Consider the following 27,555-nt stretch of genomic DNA (forward strand, 5'->3'; position numbering starts at 1 on the left):
GGATTTTTTGAAAGCCTTTGACGTTTCGATTAAAATTTGTCATGACGTTATGGCTGTAGAGTTACATTTGTCTCTTTACTCTGTGGTAATAATTGGTGCTGTGTCACTTAAGCTTTATAAGATTCTAAGGAAGTAGAAAATTATGCAAATATTACACAGACTTCCTTTCAGAGGAAAGATGTGTTCATTGTGATGTCCAGGAACACACCAGCCTGCCAATGTTTACTTTTATAACCTAGTGAAAAGTAGCTCATGGTGTCCTCCATTGCTATTGGCTAACGTAAAATGCGTTGTGATGTAATTGCCAGAAATTATGAGAATTAAACTCTGTTGCCAACCCCCACAGAATAAAAGCACAGGATTTTCCTATGACTACAGCGCATAGTGTCTGCACAGCAAGGAAAAAGTAAAATATTAGCTGTAATCTCTCTTTGCACATCCAGGACAATCTCTGTCACGAGAACAGTTGCCACACTCCCTTCGAGAGGCTGTTTTCTATTACAATGGTGCATACTGTCTGCACGGCAAGGAAAAAGGTCATTTAGTGGTACACAGGTTGGCAGCCTTGTGCACTGCCCTATCTTCTCGTCCGGTAGAAGGAAACAAACGGCAGTCATTCCACACGTGGATATTTACAATACAAGTGGTGACACATGATACTAATGTTCCGTGACATGGCACATACCGCAGTATTGATCACTCTTTTATGTCCTCAATTGTCGTAATTCTTACAGATGAATGGTTTTCAGTCTTTCTTACATAAATTATGCAGTTCCTTGTCTAAATTTGTTTCTGTCTGTTGTTCCCAATATCCTTGGCCATCTTGTGGAAATATTTATATGTTCATTCATAATAATAATAATCATCTTTATTGCAGCCAGTTGCCATACATATAACAGGGAGAAAGATTAATGCATCTCGTTACACAGTTATGTGAGGGTTTCTCACCATATCATTCTGTCGCTGTTATATACAAAAGGCCTATCTAAGGCTTCTTGTTAACTGTCAGTAATGTTCTCTGGATTGCAGTCTGGTTTGAAATATGCACATATAATAACATATATCTTACAACAACGAAGTCCTGAATTATTTTTAGCACTTGAAAAGGGGCAAGTTTTGGTTTAATGAGGGAAGCAAATGCCATCAAATGTTAGCAAATGAACATTTTAAAAGCCTTGCATATTAATCCTATTGTCTATAGGTACAACAGTCTCAGGTAAAAGATATATATTGAAGTCCTTAAAAAATGTCACTAGGGGAGTTGTTTATTACTCCTCTGAGACCTTCTGTATTTCAAGTCAAAGTTTGTATCATGATACTTTCTATAGTTTCTGAACCTCCACAGTGGGTCCGAATAATTTGTTAAAATGACCTTCTCTGGACCTTTTAGTGGGAGTCCTATTTTGAAGGCCCTTGTCATTCCTGTATCACTGATCATCGTACAGCTAATTCCTCATGAAATTCCGTTGTCCTCTAGGTATCCTTTCAAGTCTTCAGTCATTATTTCTGCTTGTAGCTTGCCAATATATCACCAGGCAGTTTTCTCTGCAGCTTGCAGTCTACTGTGACCTTCTGGCATACCCCATATTGTGATCTTTCTTTCCTGTTTAACACAATAAGCCTGGATGAGTCAAGATGGTGTCCCTACTCTCTTCTGGCCTGATTTAGATTCTCAGGAAAAAATCACATTTCTGTCATTTTTTGCAATATAATTAAACATTTTTAAAGTGGACTTTCATGTAAAATCAATGCAAAAAAGAAACTCAGGCTGCAATTTTGGTACTTTTTGATATCCTTGTTTATGCACTTGAATTTCTAACTCACTTATGAAGCTGGATAGTTTCCACTCACTGAACAACAGAATTCCTGCTTCACATTTATGGCAATATACAGTTATCATTTATTTTAAAGCCTCGTCTGTGTCTGTTTTGACTTGTCTTTGCAGAACTTGCAAGTACGCTGTGCATGCTGTTCCTTCATGCCTGCTGCAGGTATTCTGTGTGGAAAATGATCTCTACCTATGTGCTGTTCTGCAGTTGAAACTCATAATCCTTCAGTGATTTCAGCGCCAACACTACTCACAAAATCATCCACTAAATGTTCACAGAATTTTGAAGGGGAAAGTTTCTGTGAACAATTCTTATGGGGTTTGAAAACCATATTTCCTTATACACTGAGTGCCCCTGATTTTTCACTGGTTCACACAGTCTGTCCACAACATATGAAAATAATGAAAAAACATTGACTGCAGAATTGAATGTAGAAGTAGCAAAAGATGGCGACACCAGGAGTGTAACGGCATGACTAAAGTGGAATATGATATAATCAACAGGAAGAATTGCAAGCTAACCTGGCTCTGCAAGAACTGTAAACCTCCTCTGTTGGACTGTATGCATATGAGAGACCAAAAAATTAAGTAATAGACAAGAAATTTAATTAACATGCCAGAGGTCGCGCACATTTTAGAATGCGAGAGGTTGCACAAAGGCAAATTGCTCACACTTACAGTTTTCAGGACCTGCTGTTTTTCTTTTGCTGTGAATGCTCTGAGAAAAATGTAAAAAAGAAGCCTGTTTAAGTGCCTCTCAACTGTATGGATATAGTAACTATGTAAAAATATTTTCTCAAAGTAAAAAAATTGCCTAAGTACCATATTCGAAGATCTGGTAAAAATACATGAGATTTTGAACTGTGCTAGAGGTCACATACAAAGAAATTACATTTGGTCACAGTTGAAGTACAAAATGTATTCTTAAAGTGGAATACAAAATTGAAAAGAAAATATTACACAAAATGACAACAGAAGTATACATGCACATGAAACCTGCTCAGGGAAAGGTTCAACAACCATCTAAGAATGTTCCTCATCAAAATTCATTAGGGTAGATAAAACTTCAGCACCACTTCACTACAAACCATGAACTTTACTTAATGAAACTATCCTAGAAATTGCTCTACGCAAGAGGATGCATGAAGGTAACTTGCCACGGCAGATGCGAGAGTGAAATAAGATTTTAACCTCCCTGGAATGCAGCAGGTGAAATACTGATGATGGTCAAGGTTGAGTGTGGGAAAGTGGGGGGAGAGGTGAAACAGGACCCATATACCTTCCGCTGCTAGCAACTAAATTAAAACAAATATAAACAAAGTGTGGCAAACTTATAAATGGAAGCTATATGGCAATATATTCTGCAGACGATCAAAGAAATGCTGGAACGATATGTCAGAAAATTGAATGTAAACAGGCCCCCAGACATTTGTACTCCAGAAATTGTTTGTTAATGTATATAGCTCTGTTAAATGCTGGAATACCTACATCCCTTAACTGAATATTGGCTTTGTCTTCCTTGCTGCGAACGCTTCACTTTTTTCAGATGGCTCCAAAATTGTAGGAGGGAGTTCTTGTGTACAGTGAGGGTAGACCATTATCGCTGTTGCCCACTTCAACAACAAATGCCTTCATGGCAGACTGGATTCTCACATTAAGCTGAGACGACATATGAATTTTTAAGCTGTTTTTCTTGATGTATTATTGGAGATCCTGATTTTCTCCTCTAGGCTTATCGAATTCTTCACTTGTTTTTGGTTTTCTCTTTTGAGAATAGCAACTACCCTGCTTCTTCTATAATTTTGTACAGCAGACACTAATGTCATCAAAATTATCTGCACAGAAGGTTAGAGGTATTTTTGCTTTGGCTTCAGTATGATCTAGCTCAATTGGTTGTGTTGTACTGCCATCCACACTTGTCCAGTGTTTGGTTTGATCTCATTTTGTGATGTTTTTCATGACACTTATATCACAGACTGCTTCTACTTCATTTACATTTCATTTTTCATTTGATTTGGATAATTTTCTTACATGGTATCCTTTTTATTTTTGGGTGTGAAAGTGTGTACTGTGGGGAGAATGGAGGGGTAAGCGGGGAGGGATGAGTTCACCACACTGTAGAGAATGGAGGTTTTAATTGTGATAGAATATGAATGCATCTTAACAGAGCACAATTCTGTAACCCAGGGGAAACCATGCTAATTTTCTTTCTTGATGTTGCACAGGTGTAACCAGAATACGATATGAGGAACCCCTTCCAAATGTCTTTGAAAACTGCATTTTGGTTCTGACTAACAAGGGAGCAAAGATCATTAAGGTGAGTGCTAAAATGGGGCAGCTTCCTAAGCAATCTGTCTCATGCAAGAAATATCGTAGTCTTCCACAAAGACGCACACACAAAATGCTGTCAGTTGTGTACACTATTTTATTGTATACACACACACACACTAATGAACTGCCATCTTGACAAACATTTGACTGCTACAGTAGCATGTCAACAGAATCACAATACAAGTTCACGCCTTTCACACAAATCTCATTAAAACAACTCAACTCAACCCTCAAGACTGCCTCTTTATATACATTGCCTGGCCAGGCTTCTAGAAGAATATGACACAACATGTTTTCTCGTAATTTCAAGAGTCTTCAGTAGCCTATTTACAATGTAAGGAATTTTCTACACAATTCCAGTCGCACATTGCGTTCTGGATTTATTACAGTGTGTTGCACAACGTTACATTGGATTACACACCATATATACATGTGATAATTAATTATATACTATTAATTACATGTTCTTACATTGATATATATATGTACAACAGATGCTTCATGATGTAACCTCACAAATAATACGATCATGATTATACCAAATAATGTCCAGACATAACTACATAAATAATAATACTAATACTAATAGATGTAAACGACTTCATAACCACACAAGTCATAATAATAATCATAATAAAAATCGATAGTTCCATTATTTACCAGTGGGTTAGAGAATTGTTTCCAAGTTATACTGCACTTGCATCAGTATCCCCCCATAACTTAAAACAATTTCAACAGTCTGTCACACTCGTCGACTTTGCCTTGGTCATAGATTATATTTTATTTATTTTTATCTTCCTCAACATCGTTGGATATGCTCTCCTCTTTTTCACCAGATTGTGCCTCGTCGGGGGTTTGTGTCGCCTCCCTGCCAACCTCTTCCTCGGTGGTAGTTGATGCGTTCTCCTCCTCATGACCAGATTGTGCTCTCATTTGTAACCTCTCCTTCAGGTGGACCCGTGGCAATACCAGGCTTACTCTGTATACGCAGGGGTTGGGTGACTTGCCGCAACTCGGATGTGTGGACCTTGACGGGAGGGTTGGTCTTTAGTAAGTAGACCCCATGGCCCAGCTGCTTATCCACCTCGACAGGACCAACCCACTTAGATGCGAAACCTGCGTGAATCCTTCCAATCTTATTGCTGACTGGGTGATTACGTTGCAGTACTTGTTGGCCTGGTAGGAAGATCTGGGTCTCTTCAATATCTTGAGCCTTGGCCTGGGTAAGGGTTTTCTTCTCGGCCAAAGCTTGCTTTTCCTTGATGTTCTGCTGCTGCTTATGCTGCCACTTTGCTAGGGAAACAGCCGCATACCTCAAACAGAAGTAGGTGGTGGACGAATCTCCCAATCCCCGGTGCTCTATAGCTGTCGACCAAGGAACAGCTCCGCTGTGGAATAGCCAGTGAAACGATTAATGCGTCATCGCAGGGCAGAGTGTGACTGCAATATCCGACGGTCCCACAGTTGAAGTTCCTTGTCTATTAGGTGGACCTGTAGCATCCTTTTAGCTCCTGGTTTCGTTGGATTGGCCCTTGGGTTGTAGAAGGGGGTGGTCCGGTACTCCACACCCCATTTTCTGCCACTTCCTTGATGTGAACTGACTCCCGTTTTCTGACAGAATGCACCGTGGATAGCCATAGTGGTTGAATACCTCATCTGATGCGTCCCGTCGTGGCTTCTGGTATCGTAAAGGCCTCAGTCCATCTTGTGCAGAGGTCGGTGATTACTAGCAGTCCTGTTTTACTCGTTGTTCTAGGGTAAGGATCCTTGAAGTCCAGGGCTATGGCCTCCCAAGGGCATTGCAGCCATCTTCCTCGCTGACTGGAATCTGCCTTCCGGTTGCTCGCCTTGGTGCAGGCGCATATGTAGCACGCTTTCACACAATCAAGAATGTCTTTCCGCACATTGACCCAGAAGAATCTTTGTCGGATAGACTGATATGTCTCTTCACCTCCTGGATATCCGGTTTCATTGCTGTCGTGGAACTTCTCGAGGATGTCTATCGTGTGCTGTCTAGGGATCACTACTACTGCAGGCGTGTCCAAAAGGTGCGATCTGTACATTAAGAGTCCTCCGTCAACCCGGAAGTCCTTGTAGCATATCTTGAATTCCCTTGGAACAAGTCCACTATCGGTATTCTGTCTCCTAATCCACTGAGTTATGGTCATACAGGCTTGTCTTGTTCTTGCCATTGTTTGATTATTCTCAGATCAAGTTCTTTCCTGATATAAGAACATGTTCACTGGGCTCGCTCTGGTGATTTTGTGAAAACTCCGTCTCGACAATGGTGCTCCTAACTTCAGGTTCCATCGCCGGGTGCCTAGATAAACTGTCTGCTCCTATGTTCGTCGATCTTGGGACATGACACACATCAAAGTCAAATTCTATGATTAACAGAGCCCATCGCATCAGTTGAGATTTTGGGTCAGAGTACGAGTTCAGCCATTTGAGAGCTGCATTATTGGTATATAGTTGGAACTTCCTTTTCTCCAAGCAGCCTCTGAATTTGCCCTTGGCCCACACCACGGCTAAGGCATCCTTCTGTGCAGTGCAGTAGCGTTGTTCAGTGGGAGATAGCTTTCTGCTGGCATACTCGATTATGTCCCTTCCACTGTCATTCCTCTGCTGGAATAACACTGCTCCTAGGCCGGAATCGCTGGTGTCTGTCTGCAGGCACATCTTCCATTGAGGGTCGGGATGGCTAAACCGGGAGCGTTGCATATTTCAAACTTAACACCTTGGAATACTGCCTTTTCCTTGCTGGTCCATCCGAATGGGCAATTGTTACGGAGTAGATAGGTGAGTGATATTGCCTTCTCTTCAAAGTGTGGCACAAAGCTGCTATACCTGCCTCACAGGCCAAGGAACTGACATACTTGTCGCTTGTTCCCCAGGCGTTCAGCTTTCTCGGTAGCTCTATTCTTCTCCGGTTGCCTTTCTAAGCCTTCAGATGTTAGGATGTGGCCAAGATATTCTTTGCGGGACTGAGTAGAGTGGCACTTCTTCAGTTGGCAGGTCAGTCCATGAATTTTCGAATGTTCCAGCACTTTCTTCAGGTGTACAAGGTGTTCCTGAAAATTACTGCTGTGGATTAAAATGTCGTTGAGGTACACTTGGAAGAAATTTGCAACATATCCTGACAATGCCATATCCATCAGTCGCATGAAGTTACAGGAGCATTCTTCAGTCCAAAAGGTATTACTGTAAGCTGGTACAATCCTCTCGGTGTCATGAAGGCGGTCAGTGGTCTAGAGCTTTCCTTTACCTCCACTTGCCAGTATCCGGAGTTGAGATCCAGCATGCTGAAAATCCTAGACCCACTTACTTGTTTCAGTGAGTCTTTCAGGTCAGGCATGGGGTAGGTGCCACTAATGGTCTTCTCATTGAACTTGCGGAAGTCCACACACAGTCGATATTCCCCATTCTTCTTTTTTGGTTGGGCGATTGGTGAAGTCCAACAGGATGTAGAGGGTTCGATGAGACCTTGCCCTTCCATCTCTTGAATCTTCTAAATGACGAAGTTGCGCTTATCTGGGTTGATTAGACATGGATGTTGCTTGATGGGTGAGGAAGTGCTACATTCAGTGGTGTGGGTTACAGTGGTAGTCCGTCCTATTTTATAGGTGTTGAATTCTGGAAAGTCTTAAGGCGCGTCTCAGCTCCTCTTCTCTACTTCTTTGAAGTTGCGTTAACTGGATATCTCCCAGATCTACATTGACTTCTGCATCCTTGCAAGTCTGGAGATTTCCATCGTGCCAGGTGACCCTCAGACGTCTATCTTTTCCCAAAAAGACTTCATGAGTTGCATAGTCTAGGATCACCTTGTATTCTACCAGAAAGTCATGACCTAATATAATGTCGGGTCTTAGGTTCTGAATCACTGCAACGTTGATTAAATAGGCAGGTCCATGCATTTAGCAGTTAGTCTGTCCTTGGATGGCATAGGTTATCCTGTCCGCTGCTCCCATTACCCTTCCGAGATGTTGAGATTTCATAGGCGGTAGTAATCTGGCAACAGTCTCATTTACAAATGAATGGCTTGCTTGGCTGTCAAGTATGGCTGAAAAATTTTCATTGCCTCTCCTCAAGTTGATAGCTAGGTGAGGCTGACCAGTTCTGCTTACAACCTGACTAATCATTCTCCTACTTGACCAGGGTTGCTTGTCTGTCAGGTCTTGAGGCACATTTCTATTCCCAGTCCCACATCCCCCCACTCAATCCAGAATGGACCGGACCTAGTTTTCCGACGCCAAGGTTGGGCGTTTGTTCTTCAGCTGTCCCGTTCTTCCACACTGGTAGCATTTCCTAACCAAGCTGGTCTTTTCTGTTGCTTTGCTCTTGTGTTCTTCTTCCAACTGGGCGATGATTCTATGTAGATCATCAAAGGATCTCGGTTGTGATACTTTCACTAGGGGTCGAATCTTATCATGGAGTAGTTCTATGATGTCTGGTGAGATTTTGTTCTCACTTCCTTCTGAGTGCAGCTGCTTGAAAAGCGGGTACTTCTGGAGTACGAACGTGCTAGCTCTCGTGCCGGAGACTTGTGCCTCAGTCAGTAGCTTCCTTTTCATAGAGCTCTTCACCCCTTGAGAATTAATCCTAGCAAGTAATTCCCTCTTGAAGTCCGTCCAGTTTAAATTTAAGCCCTTCAAGTTATTCCACCAAGTAGCGGCTTGCCCCTTTAACCGCGGTGTGATGAGTTGAACAAAGATGTCCTCCAGTAGATGAGTCCTTCCTACTAGATTGACCGATCCCTCAATGAAGCTAGTCGGGTTTTCTTCCAGTCGCCTGTGAAATTCCGGAAGGCTCTGTATAATCACCTTTGGGTCTCTCTCTCCAGTCATTCCACTCATGACTGAGTATTGTGACCCAAGGACTTTGTTGTTTCTTTTATAAGCTGATACCATTCTGTACGTTCTTGCGTTTTCCGGACAGTAACTCTCCATGGTAAGTCCATGATCTCTCTTACTTGATCAACCCATCTTTTTGCGACCCGTCCTTGTGCCAGAAACTTTTCCTTGGACAATTAATTTTTCCAGGTTGTCATCCTCTCTTCTCATAATGTGACCAAAGAATTGCAGGATTCTCTGGTACACAACTTGGCATAAACTTTCTTGTATTCCAATTCCCCGGATGACAGAATCATTTGTTCACCTGGCTGTCCACGGTATTCGCAACATCCTTCTCCAAACCACATTTCAAAGACGTTGATTCGGTTCCTGTCTTTACCTTTTATGGTCCAAGTTTCGCATTCATACAGGAAGATCGAGAACACAAGCGAATGGACTAATCTTTTCTTCGTATTCATAGATATTGCTCTATCTTGCCAGATCATCTTTAATTTTGCCTACCGGGCGAGTTGGCCGTGCGGTTAGGAGCACGCAGCTGTGAGTTCGCATCCAGGAGATAGTTTGTTCGAACCCCACTGTCGGCAGCCCAGAAGATGGTTTTCCGTGGTTTCCCATTTTTACACCAGGCAAATGTACCTTAATTAAGGCCATGGCCGCTTCCTTCCCATTCCTTGGCCTTCCCTGTCCCATCGTCGCCATAAGACCTATCTGTGTCGGTGCGACGTAAAGCAATTAGCAAAAAAAGAATTAATTTTGCCATAGCTGTACATCCTAGAATGATGCGACGTTTGATTTCTTTTTCACAGCTACTTTTATCCTCGATTATTGAACCAAGATAAGGAAATTGACAGACTCTTTGGAGATTGTTAAGGTGTTTTGGCAGCTGAATCTCTGCACCTTCGGATCTAGGTATCCTGTATTGCCAATTAGATGTGAGGGGGTTGGAGGCATGGCAATAGGTCCTGTTCGAGTTAATCTATCTTCTATTACGTGAAGGATGCTTTCTCTTATATTCTGCACATCTTCCTTGATGATCGAAATCCAGTTTTCTAATCTTCCTTCAACAGCAGAAATACTGCTCCCAAAATTTCCCTCAACGGCAGAGATACGGCTTTCAAAATTTCCCTGGACGGTAGAAATTCTCCCCTCAATCTGTTGTTTTATGCCAGAAACCTGGATTTCCACCTCCTCCCTTCCAGCTGGCTTACCCTACTATCGATCTGCTCAACCTGTCCCAGTTTGACCTGATATCCGATATCTGCTGTGTTAATTGGTTGGTGGCATCGCTGATTCGGGACAAAATTTTATTATGTACGGTTGAAATTTTTGATTCTAGGCACTTTCTAAACCTGTGTATACACTTGTGATATTTGTCTAGTTAAAACTGTATTAGCTTCAGACATCTTGTCATCTACCTTCGAAATTTGTTGTGAAGTCTATTCTGTTAGGGCTGAATTAACTTCTGAAATTTTGTCATTCACTTTCGAAATTTGTTGTGAAATATTTTCTGTTAAGGCGGAATTGACGTCTGAAATTTTGTCTGAAAGTTTGTCATTCTCTTTCGTTAAGGTGGAATTAACTCGTGAAACAATGTCTGAGATTTTGTCATTGAGTGCCTGCATCATGCTCATTAAGTTGGAACATATTTTGTTTATATTTCCCTCTTCCTCCAATGAAAAATCCATATGGTTGTCTACCTCGATAAAAAGCTTTTCGGGAGCTTCACCTTTTTTGACGAGATCTTCTGGTAACCACGTCTTCAGTAATTTCTTCTTGCTGTTCCTTGGAAGATTTCTCTTTGTGAGTTTGTCTTTAAGTTCTTGTACAGACATATCTTCCAGTATCACTTGCATTTTGTTCTGATTCCCCCTTACACTCATTTTCACTTGAAAATTATGTTTCAATCCTGTCATGGTCGCCAGTGATGTAGCCACAAAGACGCACACATGAAATTTTGTCAGTTGTGTACACTATTTTATTTACAAATGATATATACATATTCTACACACGCACTAATGAACCGCCATCTTGACAAACTGCTACAACAGCACGTCACGAGAATCACAAGACGAGTTCACAACTTTCACACAAGTCTCATTAAAACAACTCAACTCAACCATCAAGACTGCCTCTTTATATACATTGCCTGGCCAGGCTTCTAGAAGAATATGACACAACATGTTTTCTCGTAATTTTGAGTCTCCAGTAGCCTACTTACAATGTAAGGAGTTTTCTACACAATTGCATTGTTCTGGACTTGTGTTGCACAACATTGGATCATTTATACAGGTGATAATAAATTATGTACTAATAACTACTTGTTCTTACATTAAATAAACTCATTAATATATATACAGCAGATGTGTCATGACATAACCTCACAAATAATACGATCATGATTATACCAAATAAAGTCTGGACATAACTATGTAAATAACAATAATACTAATAAATGTAAACGACATCATAGCTACACCTCACAAGTCATAATAATCATAATAATGATATTTCCATTATTTACCCACGGGTTAGACAATTGTTTCCTAGTTATACTAGACCATTACACTTGCACCAAGTGGGAAGGGATGAGTTCACCACACTGTAGAGAATGGGGAGGTTTTAATTGTGATAGAATGTGAATGCATCTTAACAGAGCACAACTCTGTAACCCAGGAGAAACCATGCTAATTTTCTTTCTTGATGTTTCGCAGGTATAACCAGAATACGATCTGAGGAACCCCTTCCAAATGTCTGTGAAAACTACATTTTGGTTCTGACTAGCGAGATAGCAGATACGAGCAGAGATCATTAAGGTGAGTGTTAAAATGGGGCAGCTTCCTGAGCAGACTCATGCAAGAAATATATTTCTGACAGAATTCCATCTTGTGGGATGCCTGGATTGGTGTGGTGATGAGTATTGTTGGAACACCAATTATGGAATCATTGATATTTATATAAATGAAAGAAACATGTTGAAGAAAATACAACCATAAAACTGTCTATCCTTATGTTTATACATTTCTAAATAATTTTCATTAATTGATAATAAAATAGTATGATTTGATAGAATCTGATGATGTTCCTTCAAGAATTAAATAGGTCTTTCTTTGTTTAATGGTGTTTTTTTATGCGTATGTTATGGTGCTCTCTAGCATTTGACACACTGAAGATCTAAGAACCAAATAATTTTTTTAACCCTATGTAATTGATACCTTTATTTGTCTTTGGCAATTTTATAAAATCATTCGTAGTAGATGTTCAGTCTGCAAAGCTACATTCACTTATACTTAGGTACAAAAATGTATTATTCTCATTATAGCCTTGTTCTCATGAGAAACTTGTTACCTTGTCTAATGCAGATAGGACGATGGTGGTGGAGAGGAAGCGAATGTGTAATTAAGAACTTGTCAATAACCAAAATACTATTAAATCATATGTTGAACTTCCAGTTAAAAAGATAAGTCTTTTTCATGCTTCTGCTCGAAGCATGTTTGAAAAAACCTGGTTGACTTGTTACAATCTTTTTGCCTGAGGTGGATTCTTTATTGTCAAATTTAAAATGCTCTTGGGGTATGCTTTGAAGTTTATTTGTGGATATTTTGTAAAACTGGAGAGCGTTAAATTTACTGCATCACATGTTGTACTCAAACACTGGTGTTTCCTTTTTTCTTGATGGCTGTCCCAATTCTTTTGCTGATTCAGTCATTGCATCAGTGATGTCTTCTCATTTGCTCATACTTTTCATATGGAGTTTATTGGTGAATTGTCCGACTCGTTGGCTGTATGGTCAGCGTATTGGCTTTCGGTTCAGAGGGTCCCGGGTTCGATTCCTGGCCGGGTCGGGGATTTTAACCTTAATTGGTTAATTCCAATGGCCCGGGGGCTGGGTGTTTGTACTGTCCCCAACATCCCTGCAACTCGCACACCACACGACATTTATCCTCCACCACAATAACACGCAGTTAGCTACACATGGCAGATGCCGCCCACCCTCACCGGAGGGTCTGCCTTACAAGGGCTGCACTCGGCTAGAAATAGTCACACGAAATTATTATTATTATTGGTGAATTCAGTCTTATTGTCTGATAAAACTTTTGTATCTATTTAAATGATATATGAAAGTTTTCGTTTAGATTTATTTCTAATTTTATTTTGATCTCTGTTAAAAAATGGTCAGAGTCAATGTTCATCCCTCTTCTTACCCTGACATTCATGATTTCTCTAAAGCTGTGTTTCATAATTGCCACATGATCTAATTCATACAAAACTAAATGTGTATTTGGAGACAACCAAGTTTTCCTTCTTCTTGGTAATTTTTTAAATAAGGTTGACATTTACTTACGACAAATATGCAAAAACCTATGGATCTCTCTGTCTTTATTTGTACAGTTGTGAGCTGGGAAGTCGCCCACGTCTCTTTCTGTTTTCTTCGAATTTGTGCATTAGTGCATACTAGTAATTTAACATGATCAGGTATCTTGGATTATTCATATTCTAGCATTTTCCAGAACTCTTCAAACTTTTCTGGATTTTTCATGGTGGGTGTGCATTGAACTTTGGTTCTTGTTCTAAATTCAAGTTAGTTCTAATGGTCACAGAAAATGTCTTATTGATTCTGTTAGATTTTGTTTAATCATAAATGATCTTCAAAGTATTGTACCGTTTTGTTTCCTTTTGATGCCAGGTTTTTCTTCAAAAATACTGTAATCCTCAGAATCGAACACATTCTCATCGATGTATCTATTTTCTTGTAGAGCAAGGATGAGGATATTATGTCTGTTCAGCACATCTGTCAGCTGTTTCATTTTACGAGGTTTTATGAGAGAATTATTATTCCTCAGAAAACCCACAAAAGTAGTTAGTGGGACGTAAAGACAGTAACATTAGTATTGATATTCAGTATGCCTAGCAGGTGATTTTGCTTAGATCGTATGTGTGAAATTCTGGGAATCCCTAACTCTTCCCTGTGTGATGATTTGGACCCTCCAGACTACGCAGGTCCAATTGGATCACGGTTTCTTGTAATGGAAGAATGTTTCCCTCGTAGAGTATTCTGATGTCCGTTGGTGTTTACCATCATGTCTTAAGTCTGAATTGGAAGAAGGAATACTCTTCAACATTACATCTGTGTTACATAAAATCAATTTCATGGTCTGTATCACACTTGAACAGATTCACAACTATGTATTTTTTACCTTGTCGATACATTTGTTGCTTATGGCAACTTCTTGGTTAAAAGTGGTACGTGTTTCGTTTATTATTAACATCTTCAGTCACATAATACTGTTTAGATGAAAAATTCATATATTGACAAAGTATCAATGCTTTCAGAGAAAGTGTCCTTAAAAGTATGGTGTAAGGTTTGTCATGCAGCCCTGCAGTCACGCGGGTGTGTGCAACTTGTTCCATTTAAACACCATGTCTCGGCATCTGCCATGGCCTGTTCTTATTCTGTTCAGAGCAGTCCATGTTTTACAAGGTAGCTGGAATCCACTTGGAAGTTTGGCATTCGAGAACATACTGTGCTGGTGCTTCTCCGTTGCTGCTTCCCACCATCTTTTCCACTCTGTAGTTGGGTCGGAGCCACTAGCAACCACGTCTAAGGCGTTACATAATGTTGAATGGCATGAACGTAGTCTGTTTTGGTTGATAGTCGTAGATCTGTATGTACAGGTAGATAGGAGTTCCGTAAGATTTTTTTGCATTCCTTGATGATAGCGGTGGATCTGCATAAATCAGATGGCATTATTCCAGATAAAAGTGCGAGCCAATAAGTTGGCGTAGATCGAATTGTGCCAGTTATTATGCGCATAGTGGAATTCAATTCAGTGTCAATAAGTCTTGGAATGCATTCAAAGATAGAAGAAAAATTGGTTAGGCCACTGTTTACAATGAAATTGTTTAATAACCGAAGCATTGGAAGGGAAGATACAAGGGAAACTGAAGAGAGGAAGGAAGAGGTATCAATTATTAGATAGTGTAAAGGTAAATAGAAGCTACTGGAAGACAGAACAGCGTAGAGAGTTCATGCGAAGACCAGCCAATAGGCAGACCACTAATGATGATGATGATGATGATCAGTAAGTCTTGTGTGATGACTGTTCATCCATACTGGAGTACAGTACTTAGCACTTGAATACACCAAGCCTAAAGCTGAAGAGCGTGAAATGTTTGCCAAAGCTTATGAATGATGTTGTTACATCTTTTCAGTTTCTCTGCAGATTTCAGCAGATGTTGCTTGTCGGATGGTGTTTGATCCAAGGTTATTCCAGGATATTTTGGATTCCAGTTATGGTGAAGTATCCTGCCACAGAAGCTCATGTTCATTTTATTATTTGCTAAGTGATTGTTTAAATGGAAACAAGACACCTCCATTTCATTGATGCTGGGCTTAATTTTCCAGTTCCTGAAGTTAGTTTCCAAAATGGACAATTCGTTTGTTAACATCCCTTCAGTTTTCTGCACTTCATCAGTGTAGAAGAATTTCCGTGATGTAACTTCACGAAGATCAAAGCTGAACAGTAGTGGTGATAGGACTAGACCTTGAGGCAAACCAATTTTAAGATTTCTCTCCTTGCTCACATTGTTCCGAAGCATAACCTGAAGCCTCCTATCACTCAGCATATTCTTAATAATTCTTGCTATCTTTCTGCATGGTATAACCCGGAGAAGTTTATAGACCATCACTTCCTCCACACGGTATCAAATGCAGCAGTGAGATCAACAAAAGCAACAGTTGTTTTCAGTTTTCTTTCGAACCCCATTTCTATGAACGTTGTAAGTGCCAAAACTTGATCACAACAGTTGCGACCTGGTCTGAAGCCTGCCTGATCCATGCGAATGTGCTGTAAAATGGCACTGCTTAATCAGTTAAATATGAGTCTTTCGAAAAGTTTGTAGCAACAGCTAAGGAGAGATATGCGACAATAATTTTCTGGGTTTGACAGGTTTTAAAATTGCAATTATCTTAGCCTTTCTGAGCTCCAATGGCATGTGTTCAGTTAGTAAGATATCTGTGAAAAATTCTGCCAGCCATTTCTTTGCATTTTGTCCCAGATTGATCAGATTGATTGGGATGAATTCCATCAAAGCCAGGAGCTTTAAATGGTTTTAGCTCTTTCAGTTCTATATCAAATTGGATACTGTGAAGGGATTTGCATATTCTGAAGACTGAGATGATGATGTCCTCATGGTTTGAAGTTATCGTCTCATAAATTTGGTGTGTTTCTCATCACCTGGAACTCGTGACGTTGCAGTGATGTGAGAGACAGTTTGACCTGATGTAACTTCAGCTTGTTCTCTACATACTGGTGGGCTTCCTCCTAATTTTCTGGGAAGGCTCCAAGCTTCTGTGCTAGAGTGAGTAAGATCTATCCTCTCAACTGTTTCTATCCACTTATGCCTTCGAGATGAGTCCAGACTGGACAGAAGTTCGGATGCTGAGTTAGTATCTCCACATTGTTGAAAGTCTTGATATAGTGCTTCACTTTCTTCATTCCATCCATGGATATTTTTTTGCAGTAACCTCTTGGAATAAACTTCTTAGGTGTTCCTATAACTCCACCAGCAAAACACAAATAGTTGTTAGTTTAGGAGGCCATTGGATACACTTATCAAGTTCTGCTGTGAAATTGGTTCAGTCAGCTTTACGAAAGTTTCAATGAGATGTGGCATTGAAATAATTACACGTATTGTGATACCAATTTCAATTAGGGTGGGCTTATGTTGGCTATGTGGAAATTCACCAATCACTTTTCTCGTGATGTTTTCAGGAAAACCGCTTTCATTACAGTTTACAAAACAAAGGTCTGATTTTGTATCTTTGTTCCATGCAGCCAATTTAAATTTGCCCTCATCTTTGGCATAAAAAATTAATGGAAATAATTATCCTTTTCCCATCTCACGAGCATTGTACCATTATCATCATTTTTGTAGTACTTCCAGAGTCCGTGGTGATAATTAAAATCCGCACCATAAATCCCTGTCAGTGGCTTCTTACGACATTGCTCCCTCTGGCCCGTTCCAATCTTGTACTGTATTTATTATTGCTGATTTCAATTTGATCTCTACCTTCCAAAACCAAGTATGAGGTTAATATTCAGAAATTACTGAGAGATCTACAAAGCCAAGTATCAGGTTAATATTTGGAAATTACTGAGAGATCTACAAAGCCAAATATGAGGTTAATATTCAGAAACTACTAAAAGATCTACAAAGCCAAGTATGAGGTTAATATTCAGAAACTACTGAGAGATCTACAAAGCCAAGTATCAGGTTAATATTCAGAAATTACTGAGAGATCTACAAAGCCAAGTATGAGGTTAATATTCAGAAACTACTAAAAGATCTACAAAGCCAAGTATGAGGTTAATATTCAGAAACTACTGAGAGATTTACAAAGCCAAGCATCAGGTTAATATTCGGAAACTACTGAGAGATCTACAAAGCTAGGCATCAGGTTAATATTGAGAAACTACTGAGAGATCTACAAAGGCAAGTGTCAGATTAATATTCAGAAACTACTGAGAGATCTACAAAGCAAAGTATCAGGTTAATATTCAGATATTACTGAGAGATCTAAAAAGCCAAGCATCAGATTAATATTGAGTCACACCCACCCCATCTATCACTACATAAATCAGTGATCCAAGCAACACCATTGTGAAACATTCATGACGAACAATATTTGAGGCCCGGATCGTGTCGACTGGCCAAGGCACATACATAACCCTGAGCTGAAAACCCCCCTTGTAATTAGGTAACAAGGGCAAGACTACATCTATTAGCAATAAAAGAAGAAGTGGTTTAAACCAGGGGATTTATTAAATAAATATGAGAAAAACATTCAAATCAAGAGAAGGAAAATTACACAAAACAATCAGGGAAATTAATCGTAATAAACATGGACATACCTTATTCATGTTCACATAGTTGTAACATGGCGTGAGCTCCAGGCTAATTCTCATCAAATGTATCGATACGTAATTTAAAATGCTCACTGCCCCTCAACACATCACTATTACATTACCAGCAGCTTCATTTCCATCATTAACAATTCAACCTGGCCACCCGTTTTGCCAGGATTCACATATCCAAGACACTGCACCACATATTACACGGGCAACTAACAGTGAGAAGCCTCAGCACAACAATAAGCTGTGCCGAAGAACAAAGGGCAGATAAGAATAACGACAGATGAGACTGAGCACAGACTCCATGGACCAATCAAAGCCAAGACAGATCCAAAGAATACAATAGGTACGCCCATGCGCAAATATGAAACCAACATGGCGGCTACTCAAGCTGAGCATCAGACACGGATAAGAAATACAAAATATATATCTGCGCTGAGAACAAAACAAGACACAGAGTTAGAAAGACAAATGCAACAGGTCGATCGACATACCATCCTTTTCTCCCCCACACATCCCAACTCACATGCACACAATGAGGGTATCAGGAAAATAAAAGATGAACGGCTGTTCAGATTTCGTAGTCAAATACAAACCATAAGTTATGATTCCATGGTCACTACCAGTGGGTCTCACGTACTCAGATATTTGCGTGCCGCGTGCAATCACACATAAGGTCAGAATTGAACATTACTTTATTCACATCAATGGCAGGTTGCACCTCGTACAACCTGGATTTTACCTCCTGTGGTCGAGACGAGGGGCACGTCGTGAGGATCACGCAGTATTAAAGCATGCAGTGCACCAAATCATAACCACAGAGACCCTTTTTTCAATTACCACTACAAGACCACAAACACATTCATTCAAAGCACATCGTACGACGGATCAGAAAGATGTATGTCATCGGCTGTAACATTGGGGAATGACTCGTAATCACATTTAAATATAAACAGAACTACCACATACCTGTGATTATCAATGGTAAAATTGAATAGCAATTAGCGTGAAAGCTCCAGGCTTGAACACATTAAATGAATATTTAAAGCATAAAAATGCAACACCAAACATAGCGGCAGCCATTGTTAGTACACGCCACACATAGAACAGAAGAAGAACTTCACAGAGTAAAAATTATCGCTCTAGCAAAACGAACGACCTCACAAATAAAAACATAGCGTGTGCTGCTCCCTACTGGACGTCATTACACTGACACATGTAAACATTGAAAGACAAAGCTGAAGGAAGCCATTTGCATATGAAATATCAAATAATGGAACATGCAACAAGCATGGTTCAGTATTCAGAAACTACTAAAAGATCTACAAAGCCAAGTATGAGGTTAATATTCAGAAACTACTGAGTGATCTACAAAGCAGATTATCAGGTTAATATTCAGAAATTACTGAGAGATCTACAAAGCCAAGTATCAGATTAATATTCAGAAATTACTGAAAAGTTTACAAAGCCAAGCATCAGGTTAATACTCAGAATCTACTAAAAGATCTATGAAGCAAAGTGTCAGGTTAATATTCAGAAACTACTGAGAGATATACAAAGCCAAGTATAAGGTTAATATTCAGAAATTACTGAGAGATCTACAAAGCAAAGTGTCAGGTTAATATTCAGAAACTACTGAGAGATGTACAAAGCCAAGTATCAGGTTAATATTCAGAAATTACTGAGAGATCTACAAAGCAAAGTGTCAGGTTAATATTCAGAAACTGCTGAGAGATGTAGAAAGCAAAGTATGAGGATAATATTCAGAAACTACTGAGAGATGTACAAATCAGATTAATATTCAGAAATTACTGACAGATCTACAAAGCAAAGTGTCAGGTTAATATTCAGAAACTACTGATAGATGTACAAAACCAAGTATCAGAATTATATTCAGAAATTACTGAGGGATCTACAAAGCCAAGTATCAGATTAATATTCAGAAATTACTGAAAAGTGTACAAAGCCAAGCATCAGGTTAATATTCATAAACTACTGAGAGATCTACAAAGCCAAGTATCAGGTTAATATTCAGACATTACTGACAAGTGTACAAAGTCAAGCATCAGGTTATTATTCGGAAACTACTGAGAGATCTACAAAGATAAGTATTAGGTTAATATTCAGAAATTGCTGAGAGATCTATAAAGCCAAGCATCAGGTTAATACTCAGAACGTACTAAAAGATCTATGAAGCAATGTGTCAGGATAATATTCAGAAACTACTGAGAGATGTACAAAGCCAAGTATCAGATTATATTCAGATATTACTGAGGGATCTACAAAGCCAAGTATCAGATTAATATTCAGAAATTACTGAGATCTACAAAGCCAAGTATCAGATTAATATTCAGAAATTACTGACAAGTGTACAAAGCCTAGCATCAGGTTCATATTCAGAAACTACTGAGAGATCTACAAAGCCAGGCATCAGGTTAATATTCAGATACTACTGAGAGATGTACAAAGCCAAGTATCAGGTTAATATTCTGAAACTGCTGAGAGATGTACAAAGCCAAGTATCAGGTTAAAATTCTGAAACTGCTGAGAGATGTACAAAGCCAAGTATCAGATTAATATTCAGAAATTACTGAGAGATCTACAAAGCCAAGTATCAGGTTAATATTCAGAAAATACTGAGAGATCTACAAAGCCAAGCATCGGGTTAATATTCAGAAACTACTGAGAGATCTACAAAGCCAAGTATCGGGTTAATATTGAGAAACTACTGAGAGATCTACAAAGCCAAGCATCAGGTTAATATTCAGAAACTACTGAGCGATGTACAAAGCCAAGCATCAGGTTAATATTCAGAAACTACTGAGAGATCTACAAAGCCAAGTGTCAGATTAATACTCAGAAATTACTGAGCGATGTACAAAGCCAAGCATCAGGTGAATATTCAGAAATGACTGAGAGATCTACAAAGCCAAGCATCGGGTTAATATTTAGAAACTACTGAGAGATCTACAAAGCCAAGTATCGGGTTAATATTCAGAAACTTCTAAGAGATCTACAAAGCCAGGCATCAGGTTAATATTCAGAAACTACTGAGCGATGTACAAAGCCAAGGATCATGTTAATATTCAGAAACTACTGAGAGATGTATGAAGCCAAGTATCAGGTTAATATTCAGAAATTGCTGAGATATGTACGAAGCCAAGTATCGGGTTAATATTCAGAAACTTCTGAGAGATCTACAAAGCCAGGCATCAGGTTAATATTCAGAAACTACTGAGCGATGTACAAAGCCAAGTATCAAGTTAATATTCAGAAACTGCTGAGAGATGTACAAAACCAAGGATCATGTTAATATTCAGAAACTACTGAGAGATGTATGAAGCCAAGCATCAGGTTAATATTCAGAAATTGCTGAGATATGTACGAAGCCAAGCATTGGGTTAATATTCAGAAACTACTGATAATTGTACAAAGCCAAGGATCAGGTTAATATTCAGAAACTACTGAGAGATCTACAAAGCCAAGTGTCAGATTAATACTCAGAAATTACTGAGGGATCTACAAAGCCAAGTATGAGGTTAATATTCAGAAACTACTGAGAGATCAACAAAGCAGAGTGTCAGGTTAATATTCAGAAGCTACTGAGAGATTTACGAAGCCAAGCATCAGGTTAATATTCAGAAACTACTGAGAGATCTACAAAGGCAAGTGTCAGATTAATATTCAGAAACTACTGAGAGATCAACAAAGCTGAGTATCAGGTTAATATTCAGAAACTACTGAGAGATTTACAAAGCCAAGCATCAGGTTAATATTCAGAAACTACTGAGAGATCTACAAAGCTAGGCATCAGGTTAATATTCAGAAACTGCTGAGAGATCTACAAAGCCAGGCATCAGGTTAATATTCAGAAACTACGGAGAGATGTACAAAGCCAAGTATCAGGTTAATATTCTGAAACTGCTGAGAGATGTACAAAGTCAAGTATCAGATTAATATTCAGAAATTACTGAGAGATCTACAAAGATAAGTATCAAATTAATATTGAGAAATTACTGAGAGATCTACAAAGCCAAGTATGAGGTTAATATTCAGAAACTACTGAGAGATCAACAAAGCTGAGTATCAGGTTAATATTCAGAAACTACTGAGAGATTTACAAAGCCAAGCATCAGGTTAATATTCAGAATCTACTGAGAGATCTACAAAGCTAGGCATCAGGTTAATATTCAGAAACTGCTGAGAGATCTACAAAGCCAGGCATCAGGTTAATATTCAGAAACTACTGAGAGATGTACAAAGCCAAGTATCAGGTTAATATTCAGAAACTGCTGAGAGATGTACAAAGTCAAGTATCAGATTAATATTCAGAAATTACTGAGAGATCTACAAAGCCAAGTATCAGATTAATATTGAGAAATTACTGAGTGATCTACAAAGCCAAGTATGAGGTTAATATTCAGAAAGTACTGAGAGATCAACAAAGCTGAGTATCAGGTTAATATTCAGAAACTACTGAGAGATTTACAAAGCCAAGCATCAGCTTAATATTCAGAAACTACTGAGAGATCTACAAAGCTAGGCATCAGGTTAATATTCAGAAACTACTGAGAGATCTACAAAGGCAAGTGTCAGATTAATATTCAGAAATTACTGAGGGATCTACAAAGCCAAGTATGAGTTTAATATTCAGAAACTACTGAGAGATCAACAAAGCTGAGTATCAGGTTATTATTCAGAAACTACTGAGAGATCTACAAAGCTAGGCATCAGGTTAATATTCAGAAACTGCTGAGAGATCTACAAAGCCAGGCATCAGGTTAATATTCAGAAACTACTGAGAGATGTACAAAGCCAAGTATCAGGTTAATATTCTGAAACTGCTGAGAGATGTACAAAGCCAAGGTTCAGGTTAATATTCAGAAACTACTGAGAGATGTACAAAGCCAACCTTCAGTTTAATATTCAGAAACTACTGAGAGATGTACAAAGCCAAGCATCAGGTTAATATTCAGAAACTACTGAGAGATTTACAAAGCCAAGCATCAGGTTAATATTCAGAAACTACTGAGAGATCTACAAAGCCAGGCATCAGGTTAATATTCAGAAACTACTGAGAGATGTACAAAGCCAAGCATCAGGTTAATATTCAGAAATTACTGATAGATGTACAAAGCCAAGCATCGGGTTAATATTCAGGAACTACTGACAATTGTACAAAGCCAAGCATCAGGTTAATATTCAGAAACTACTGAGAGACCTACAAAGCCAAGTATCAGGTTAATATTCAGAAAATACTGACAATTGTACAAAGCCAAGCATCAGGTAAATATTCAGAAACTACTGACAATTGTACAAAGCCAAGCATCAGATTAATATTAAAAAACTACTGAGAGTTGTACAAAGCCAAGCATCAGGTTAATTTTAAAAAACTACTGACATTTGTACAAAGCCATGCATCAGGTTGATGTTCAGAAACTGCAGAGAGATGTACAAAGAGAACCATCAGGTTAATATTCAGAAACTACTGAGAGGTGTATGAAGCCAATCATCAGGTTAATATTCAGAAACTACAGAAAAGTGTACGAAGCCTAGTATCAGCTTAATATTCAGAAACTAAGTACAAGTGTAAGAAGCCAAGCATCAGGTAATATTAAGAAATGACTGAGAGATGTACAAAGCCAAATATGAGGATAATATTCAGAAACTACTAAAAGATCTACAAAGCCAAGTATGAGGTTAATATTCAGAAACTACTGAGAGATCTACAAAGCCAAGTTCAGGTTAATATTCAGAAATTACTGAGAGATCTACAAAGCCAAGTATGAGGTTAATATTCAGAAACTACTAAAAGATCTACAAAGCCAAGTATGAGGTTAATATTCAGAAACTACTAAAAGATCTATGATGCCAAGTATGAGGTTAATATTCAGACCCTACTGAGAGATCTACGAAGCCAAGTATCATGTTAATATTCAGAAATTACTGAGAGATCTACAAAGCCAAGTATGAGGTTAATATTCAGAAACTACTGAGAGATCTACAAAGCAGAGTATCAGGTTAATATTCAGAAATTACTGAGAGATCTAAAAAGCCAAGCGTCAGGTTAATATTGAGTCACACCCACCCCATCTATCACTACATAAATCAGTGATCCAAGCAACACCATTGTGAAACATTCATGAGGAACAATATTTGAGGTAGGATCGTCTCGACTGGTCAAGGCACATAGATAACCGTGAGCTGAAAACCCCCCTTGTAATTAGGTACCAAGGGCAAGACTACATCTATTTGCAATAAAAGAAGAAGTGGTTTAAACCAGGGGATTTATTAAATAAATATGAGAAAAACATTCAAGTCATGAGAAGGAAAATCACACAAAACAATCAGGGAAATTAATCGTAATAAACATGGACATACCTTATTCATGTTCACATAGTTGTAACATGGCGTAAGCTCAAGGCTAATTCTCATCAAATGTATCGATATGTAATTTAAAATGCTCACTGCCCTTCAACACATCACTAGTTACATTACCAGCAGCTTCATTTCCATCATTAACAATTCAACCAGGCCACCCGTTTTGCCAGGATTCACATATCCAAGACACTGCACCACATATTACACGGGCAACTAACAGTGAGAAGCCTCAGCACAACAATAAGCTGTGCCGAAGAACAAAGGGCAGATAAGAATAACGACAGATGAGACTGAGCACAGACTCCATGGACCAATCAAAGCCAAGACAGATCCAAAGAATACAATAGGTACGCCCATGCGCAAATATGAAACCAACATGGCGGCTACTCAAGCTGAGCATCAGCCACGGATAAGAAATACAATATATATATCTGCGCTCAGAACAAAACAAGACACAGGATTAGAAAGACAAATGCAACAGGTCGATCGACATACCATCCTTTTCTCCCCCACACATCCCAACTCACATGCACACAATGAGGGTATCAGGAAAATAAAACAGGAACGGCTGTTCAGATTTCGTAGTCAAATACAAACCATAAGTTATGATTCCACGGTCATTACCAGCGGGTCTCACGTACTCAGATATTTGCGTGCGGCGTGCAATCGCACATAAGGTCAGAATTGAACATTACTTTATTCACATCAATGGCATGTTGCGCCTCGTACAACCTGGATTGTACCTCCTGTGGTCGAGACGAGGGGCACATCGTGAGGATCACGCAGTATTAAAGCATGCAGTGCACCAAATCATAACCACAGAGACCCTTTTTTCAATTACCACTACAAGACCACAAACACATTCATTCAAAGCACATCGTACGACGGAGCAGAAGGATGTATGTCATCGGCTGTAACATTGGGGAATGACTTGTGATCACATTTAAATGTAAACAGAACTACCATATACCTGTGATTATCAATGGTAAAATCGAATAGCAATTAGCGTGAAAGCTCCAGGCTTGAACACATTAAATGAATATTTAAAGCATAAAAATGCCACACCAAACATAGCGGCAGCCATTGTTAGTACACGCCACACATAGAACAGAAGAAGAACTTCACAGAGTAAAAATTATCGCTCTAGCAAAACGAACGACCTCACAGATAAAAACATAGCATGTGCTGCTCCCTACTGGACGTCATTACACTGACACATGTAAACATTGAAAGACAAAGCTGAAGGAAGCCATTTGCATATGAAATATCAAATAATAGAACATACGACAAGCATGGTTCAGTATTCAGAAACTACTAAAAGATCTACAAAGCCAAGTATGAGGTTAATATTTAGAAACTACTGAGAGATCTACAAAGCAGATTATCAGATTAATATTCAGAAATTACTGAGAGATCTACAAAGCCAAGTATCAGATTAATATTCAGAAATTACTGAAAAGAGTACAAAGCCAACCATCAGGTTAATATTCAGAAACTACTCAGAGATCTACAAAGCAGATTATCAGGTTAATAGTCAGAAATTACTGAGAGATCTACAAAGCTAAATATCAGGTTAATATTCAGAAATTACTGAGAGATCTATAAAGCCAAGCATCAGGTCAATACTCAGAATCTACTAAAAGATCTATGAAGCAAAGTGTCAGGTTAATATTCAGAAACTACTGGGAGATATACATAGCCAAGTATCAGGTTAATATTCAGAAATTACTGAGAGATTTGCAAAGCAAAGTGTCAGGTTAATATTCAGAAACTACTGAGAGATGTACAAAGCAAAGTATGAGGATAATATTCAGAAACTACTGAGAGATGTACAAAGCAGATTATCAGATTAATATTCAGAAATTACTGAGAGATCTGCAAAGCAAAGTGTGAGGTTAATATTCAGAAACTACTGAGAGATGTACAAAGCCAAGTATCAGATTAATATTCAGAAATTACTGAGGGATCTACAAAGCCAAGTATCAGATTAATATTCAGAAATTACTGAAAAGTGTACAAAGCCAAGCATCAGGTTAATATTCAGAAACTACTGAGAGATCTACAAAGCAGATTATCAGGTTAATATTCAGAAATTACTGAGAGATCTACAAAGCCAAGTATCAGATTAATATTCAGAAATTACTGACAAGTGTACAAAGTCAGGCATCAGGTTATTATTCGGAAACTACTGCAAGATCTACAAAGCTAAGTATCAGGTTAATATTGAGACATTAATGAGAGATCTACAAAGCCAAGTATCAGATTAATATTCAGAAATTACTGAAAAGTGTACAAAGTCAAGCATCAGGTTAATATTCAGAAACTACTGAGAGATCTACAAAGCTAAGTATCAAGTTAATTCAGAAATTACTGAGAGATCTATAAAGCCAAGCATCAGGTTAATACTCAGAACCTACTAAAAGATCTATGAAGCAAAGTGTCAGGATAATATTCAGAAACTACTGAGAGATGTACAAAGCCAAGTATCAGATTATATTCAGATATTACTGAGGGGTCTACAAAGCCAAGTATCAGATTAATATTCAGAAATTACTGAGATCTACAAAGCCAAGTATCAGATTAATATTCAGAAATTACTGACAAGTGTACAAAGCCTAGCATCAGGTTAATATTCAAAAACTACTGAGAGATCTACAAAGCCAAGTATCAGATTAATATTGAGAAATTACTGAGAGATCTACAAAGCCAAGTATCAGATTAATATTGAGAAACTACTGAGAGATCTACAAAGCCAAGTATCAGATTAATATTCAGTAATTACTGAGAGATGTACAAAGCCCAGTATGAGGTTAATATTCACAAATTGATAAGTGTACAAAGCCAAGTATCGGGTTAATATTCAGAAACTACAGAAAAGTGTACAAAGCCTAGTATCAGGTTAATGTTCAGAAACTACTGACAAGTGTACAAAGCCAAATATCAGGTTAATATTCAGAAATTACTGACAAGTGTACAAAGCCAAATATCAGGTTAATATTCAGAAACTACTGACAAGTGTACAAAGCCAAATATCAGGTTAATATTCAGAAATTACTGACAAGTGTACAAAGCCGCATATGAGGTTAATGTTCAGAAACTACAGAAAAGTGTACAAAGCCACATATCAGGTTAATATTCAGAAATTATTGAAAGTGTATAAAGCCAAATATCAGGTTAATATTCAGAAATTACTGACAAGTGTACAAAGCCAAATATCAGATTAATATTCAGAAATTACTGACAAGTGTTCAAA

At 38.6% G+C, this 27,555-nt stretch overlaps 1 protein-coding gene across 2 annotated transcripts in view; it reads left to right on the top strand.

Annotated features, from left to right (window-relative positions):
• Positions 1–27,555, top strand: part of LOC136886075 (F-box/LRR-repeat protein 2) — a 45,395-nt gene that overhangs the window by 978 nt on the left and 16,862 nt on the right. The window contains exons 2-3 of one of the 2 annotated variants that reach the window (XM_068230988.1): positions 4,054–4,145; positions 11,721–11,822. The gene's annotated coding sequence lies outside the window, so the exon portion shown is untranslated. The remainder of the gene's footprint in view (positions 1–4,053; positions 4,146–11,720; positions 11,823–27,555) is intronic. The other variant, XM_067158805.2, reaches the window with a different exon arrangement.

This window comes from Anabrus simplex, chromosome X (assembly GCF_040414725.1).
Source record: "Anabrus simplex isolate iqAnaSimp1 chromosome X, ASM4041472v1, whole genome shotgun sequence".
NCBI lineage: Eukaryota > Metazoa > Arthropoda > Insecta > Orthoptera > Tettigoniidae > Anabrus > Anabrus simplex.